Raw genomic sequence first — 6,610 nt, 5'->3', positions numbered from 1 at the left:
TCCAACATCATTAGAAGAGCCAGACACTGCATATTCTCGAACACGTATTTACAGTTAATACATTAAAAAGAAAAGTACAAGCAGATTGTAAATCTTAATCATAGGTGCACATTAAACTGTCCAAGAACACAATTCAGTTCCATGACAAACAACTGAGTTCTAATTCCCATAAGACATGACAATCTACCAAAAATATTTTAAACACACCAATAAAGCAAATTATATATATATATATGTGTGTGTGTGTGTGTGTGTGTGCGTGTATATATATATATATATATATATATATATATATATATATATATATATATATATATATATATATATATACACACACATATATACATATATACACATATATATATCCACTATATAATATATATACCCACTAAATAATATAAATATTATATATATATATAAAATATATATGCACTAAAAACACTCATTTTAAGAGCTCCGTGGCAATCCTTGGAACACCAAAAAACTATGAGTTCAAAATTGCTCAGATTTCTTTGTATCTAAATATGTTTCATGCATTTTTATTCAACAGTGTTCAGAACAATAGTAGTATTGCTTCCACACAGCAAATCATTATGTGTCAGCCACTGGTTTAAATTATACTGGAACAATTGTGTCCTCAAACTTGGACAAAACACACAGCACAACAGTGACAGTAAACAACAATGAAGCTTGCTCTCCACAATTATAACATTACTGGTTCTGTAAGGAAAATTAAGTTTTGGGTGACAAGTAGAAGGGGGATAAAAATGACATCAGGAATTCAAAAGCTTATGTGAGGTGCCAGTCACCACATATAGGCACTCAAGCATAACAAGGTCATAAACTCCCTCCTCCTTGTGCCATATGAGATATAAAGGTATGAGAATGAATCAAGACTATGGGATTTATTTCAAAAATCTGTACAACCTAACCACAGACTCATTTTAGAAGACAGTAAATGAATGCCTCACCAGAAAGCCCACCGTGTCAAGTTCCTTTTCACGGTCTGCCCAAAAGGATATATAAAATACTTTCATTTTCCTATTAATATATGAATCAACTATATTAGTTATTTCTTCACATTACATAAGTTGTAAAACAAAACTTCAGCAAGGTTTTGCTAAAGAACACTTGGCAAAAACAAAGATTTTTCTTTTTTTTACATCCTATTTTTTAAACTAGAAATGGCAATATTTTTTAAGGGACCAGCTAAACAACATATTGAATTTAGGATGGACGTTCAGATCCAAACCGCAATCAGATAGCCCAGATAACCCAAAGCATGAATGCAAGTTCAAGTGCAATAAAATAAGAAGGTATAGCAGGGAAAAACTAAGATTCTCAGTTAAGTACAAATAACTGCATGGTGTCAATGGTTGTGTTTCAAAGCTGTGCTGAACTAAGTTATCCTCCCAGCTACATCTAATTTCAAAACCCTCTGGGAAGCTACCTCGATAAGCTATATGTTGAAATTACATTCTAATATGGTCATTGGATTCATTTTTAATTATTATGCAATTACATACAATAGGGAAGTTGTACAAATATGTATCTTTTCCTCAGGGGCTAATTAGCTAAAACAGTTAATTTGGGAAGGGTGGGGGAGAAAAACTTGTGTATTTCAAATACCATTGGCAATGGAAGCTAGTAACGAAAATTTATATAAGCTTCCTATGACACGAGTATAATTTAACCCTCTGCATCTTTTAAATAATTATTCACTTTTATTTACTCATGTGGCAGTATTTGTAACAACACATTATCACTGAGTATTGAAAAAAAGAATATGAGGCTTACTGGAAACTGTATATTAGGAAGCTATGCCATTTGAACTCTACAAGCCCAAGAGTCAAAATCACAACTATTGGGGTGCCTGGGTGGCTCAGTCGGTTAAGCGTCCGACTTTGGCTCGGGTCATGATCTCACGGTCCGTGGGTTCGAGCCCCACGTCGGGCTCTGTGCTGACAGCTCGGAGCCTGGAGCCTGCTTCAGATTCTGTGTCTCTCTCTCTCTCTCTGACCCTCCGCCATTCATGCTCTGTCTCTCTCTGTCTCAAAAATAAATAAACATTAAAATAAAATTTAAAAAAATCACAACTCTCATTATTGCCCTAAAAAGCTGCCAAGCAGAGAGAAACCGTAATCTTGAAGATTTAATAGGTCATGTTTCAGCCTGGGATGGATGGTTCTATTGCAGAACACTTAAACTTGAAAGAATAGTGGTACAAACTCACTCCTTGGCCCTTCCGATTTTATCGCAGTAAAATCTGGCTGCGGCTCCACTGACTAAAACCAATAAGTCTCGCTGCCACCAATAACTGAGGTCACTTGGATAATCCAGAATTCCATGCTGGGCCACAAGATATAAACACGATCATGAAAGTGAAAAGTACTCTGTGTGGCTCTTCTGTTTGATCCCTCTGGTCTTTGATTGCCAAGCAAAAGACCAATACGTGCCAACCTAACTGTGCATGGACATAAGATAATAAAGGAAAGTCCTGGAGCAAAACTGTTAACCAACTGCCATGATATTTATAAGAGTGATGCTTGGTAATGTGGATATTTGCTGTTATCCAACAACAACGACAAAAACAAGTGAGGAAAATCTATTTTGCCCAAAGATAACCTCAACCAGGTATTTGGTGCCAAAAACAATGTACCACCGCTCTAGATCAGTAATACTTCAGAGAATTCCAATGGCTATTATGTATGCAGCTTTAGTCACCACACTTACCCCTACTCATTTATTCTATGTGATTTCCATTTTAAAATAAATTATCCTGGAAAGATTCCCAGATCAGTATGTGAGATTGGTACAAAGCCAAGTCATTTCCAAGTGGATTCCATCCATGTCCATAACCAGCACCAGTTTTTTATTTATTTATTTATTTATTTATTTATTTATTTATTTATTTATTTATTCATTCATTCATTCATTTAGTTATTTATTTATTGAAAATCACTCATTGGTTTTTAATAGAAACCGTGTTGTTTCTCAATGCACTTTCAATTTTACCCACTTATAAAGAATTTCCCAAGTTAATTTTACTCAACAAAACTTCCCGAGTGTCTACCATTTCCTTTAGGAGCTCAGTAAACATAAACATTACAATTCAATATAAAATCTTTAGAAACGTCTTAAGAATGTGTACACAGTTGAACTTTGAATCTTTTGGTTAGTAATCACCGAGCCCATGACATTCAAAGCCATACAAATCCTTACATTATTAACAGTGATACGCTTGAATTTCTTAGAAATTCTTCGAAAATATCCTTGGTCAAAGCGTTGGAATCCAGTTAACTCGGAAAGGTGTGGGACTCAGAATACCCACTATTGCCATTGGTATTGAGAATACCAACTATTGCAACAACTTTCCACACATATTCAATCTTTCGTCCAGAAAGAGTGGCAGTCAAAAAAGGAGAGAAAGAAAGAAAATGAGGCGGGAGGAGCCAGAGGTGGGTGAACAGCAAGGAAATTCTAGCTTTATTACACAAGCATGGAACCAACTTCCTTTGGAGTGGGTGGGGGTGGAATAGCTTCTTCTGAAGACTTCAGACCAATGAGGGAACAAGAGAGAACATGGATCTGCCCCTACAGTCCTGGAGACATCTCAATCTGGGGTTAGGAAGAAAGGGGACCTCCCTTGCGGTCCAGGGGTCTCCTCCCTCCGCAGACCTGGTGCTGGGAGGCAGCAGAGGGCACAGCTGCCCCGGAGTCCCAGAAGGCGGCGCCGCATCCCGGGGGCGCTGGCCGGGACCGTCTGGTGCTTCTTCTCCTGTAAAGTGCACTAGGAGACGCGGTCCCGGCTGTCCCTAGTTCATCCCTCCAGGCACAACCCGTCTCGGGGCTGAGAAGTCGCGCGGCGGTGGCCCGCATCTCCCGCCCAGGCACTGGGAAGAGGCGGAGTCTCACCACGGGTTCCAGGTTCACTCCCAGGACTTGGCGCGCCTGGCGTAGCGCTTCTGGCAGGCTGCTCTCGACCCACACGGCGCCTACTACGCGGATGGTGGGGAAGGTGTTCAACGTCGGGGTGGCCGCCCTTCCACTCTCCTCCAGGGTGCGGCCCCTGGAGCACGGCCCGGGTGCCGCGTGCTTACGGGGGCTGCTGTCCTCCCGGGACGGTGGCGGCGGGGGCGGCACCTTCCTCTGGCCGACCGCCACCTTCCGGGCTCCGTGGCGCCTCCGCCTGGCAGCTGGCGGGCGCGTCTGGAGGCGGGCCTCGGGGGCTGCTGCCTCCGCCTGGCCCCTCCTGCAGCGCTAGAGGCTCCTCCTATGGCTGCTGGGGCCAAGGCCGCCCTGGGCCAGCGCCTCCGCCTCTTCATGCTGCTCAGGATGTGAGGCCGCTAGGGGCCGCTGCGCTTGCCAGGTCTCGCGGCCGCCTCAGGACCCTAATGAATTTCCTACCATGAAGCCAAATCAGGAGGCAGGCTGTGAGAGTTACACCGCAGTTGCTAGGAGACCAGGCGCTTTGTGAGGTCACAATGTCTGCATATCTTATCACGGTGGGCTGCCCAAAGCTGCCTTAGGTTTGGCTGTGTTTCAGATTATGCCCTTGAGAAAGACCTGCACGCAATCTTACCTGAGAAGGCCCATAATTCTTCACGAGTTCAAGAGTGTTGTCCTAGAGGTGAATGCACGGGTGCTTCAGCCTCCATTAATTCCATCTAACATGAAATGACACTTAGCGGTGGAGAGTACACACAACTTGCAATCAAACATGACTCTAAGAGGGTTTTAGCTAATTAAGTGCCTTGTCATGCAACGCACTGAAAGCCAAATTGAAATAACTACTCTACCCTTTCAAAGAACACCGATATACTGTGCCTTGCTTAGGGTTCCATACCTGTGTTGCTACAGCTTACAGTTCACGAAGCTGTTCTTCACAGCAGCAGCAAACAGTTGGCCGAGTTAGTATCCATGCGCACTTTCATGCAGCTTAGGGAAGACTGAGTCGTTGTGTGCTTAAGAGCAAAGCGTCAACGAATTTTGTGTGAGTGGCCAGTAGGGCATTCAGTGCCACGAAAACCTATTCACTACCTACCAATTCATGATATTTCAGGTAAGTCATAGACAAGGTAGTAAGAGACCGTATGGGATTCCAAGGTAGAAAACGTGTTACACCGTCCGTGTAAGTGCTTTTGAAAGCAACCAGCATAGTCCATCCGTCATCACCACATACACAATTCATTCACAAAATACTACAAGGACCACCTACCATGATCAATTGAATTCCACTTCCGCATGAAAGGATGACTCCAAACTATGTGAATCACTAAAAGTGGTAAGTCATGGTAACAAGCAGAAGAGAAACTTGCCAAGGTCAACGTGATACATGTGACAGGCCTCTGTCTTTATTCAACTCCTTCTCTTAAACACACAAACAAAATTTTCATCTACGCAGCTTAAGCTACTACTACCTCACGCTCATAAAGTGCTGAAAATGGAAAGCTATCCTCATATTCAGTAAGAGCAACCCCTGGATTTCCTTTTTCATTAAATGTAATTTATTTTCCAATTGGTTTCCACGCAACACCCAGTGTTTATCCCAACAGGGGCCCTCCTCAATGCCCGTCACCCACTTTCCCCTCTCCCCAACCCCACGTCAACCCTCAGTCTGTTATCAGTATTGAAGAGTCTCTTATGGTTTGCCTCCCTCCCTCTCTATAACTTTTTCCCCCCATCACCTCGCCCATGGTCTTCTGCTAAGTTTCTCAGGATCCACACATGGATGAAAACATATGGTATCTGTCTTTCTCTGCCTGACTTATTTCACGTAGCATCATAGCCCCCAGTTCCATCCACGTTGCCACAAATGGCCAGGTTTCATTCTTTCTCATGGCCAAGTAGTATTCCATTGTATATACATAAACCACAACTTCTTTATCAGCTTGTCAGTTGCTGGACAGCTAGGCTCTTGCCATAGTTTGGCTGTTGTTGAAAGTAGTGCTATAAACATTGGGATACATGTGCCCCTATGTCTCAGCACTCCTGTACCCCTTGGGTAAATTCCTAGCAGTGCTATTGCTGGGTCTTCGGGTAGATCTATTTTTAATGATTTCAGCAACCTCCACACTGTTTTCCAGAGCGGCTGCACCAGGTTGCATTCCCACCAACAGAGCAAGAGGGTTCCTGTTTCTCCACATCCCAACCAGCATCTATAGTCTTCTAATTTGCTCATTGTAGCCACTCTGACTGGCATGAGGTGGTATCTCAGTGCGGTTTGGATTTGGATTTCCCCGACGAGGAGTGCTGTTGAGCATCTTTTCATGTGTCTCTTGACAATCTGGATGTCTTTTTTAGAACAGTGTCTGTTCAAGTCTTCTGCCCGTTTCTTCCCTGGATTCTTTGTTTCCCGGGTATGGAGTTGGTGAGTTCTTTTTATAGGTTTTGGATAGTAGCCAATTATTCAGTATGACTTTTGGACACATCTTTTCCCATTAGGTCAGTTGCCTTTTAGTTGTGTTGATTGTTTCCTTCACTGTGGAGAAGATTTTTGTTTCAAGGATGTCCCGATGATTCAATTTTGCTTTTAGTTCCCTTGCCTTTGGAGATGTGTCAACTAAGAACTTGCTGACGCTGAGGTCAGAGACGATTTTTCCTGCTTTCT

The 6,610-nt window shown here is 42.6% G+C and overlaps 1 non-coding gene and 1 pseudogene across 1 annotated transcript; one reads left to right on the top strand and one right to left on the bottom strand.

Annotated features, from left to right (window-relative positions):
* The first annotated feature begins 1,871 nt into the window (after positions 1–1,871).
* Positions 1,872–1,956, top strand: TRNAQ-UUG (transfer RNA glutamine (anticodon UUG)). Its single transcript has one exon. It is a non-coding gene; the product is annotated as a tRNA-Gln (tRNA).
* Positions 1,957–3,535: 1,579 nt separating this feature from the next.
* On the bottom strand, positions 3,536–4,452 carry LOC131503508 (uncharacterized; annotated as a pseudogene).
* Positions 4,453–6,610: the final 2,158 nt, after the last annotated feature.

The sequence above is a fragment of the Neofelis nebulosa genome, chromosome Y (assembly GCF_028018385.1).
Source record: "Neofelis nebulosa isolate mNeoNeb1 chromosome Y, mNeoNeb1.pri, whole genome shotgun sequence".
NCBI lineage: Eukaryota > Metazoa > Chordata > Mammalia > Carnivora > Felidae > Neofelis > Neofelis nebulosa.
The sequence above is the reverse complement of the archived record's forward strand: the minus strand, read 5'-3'. Positions and strand labels throughout refer to the sequence as shown.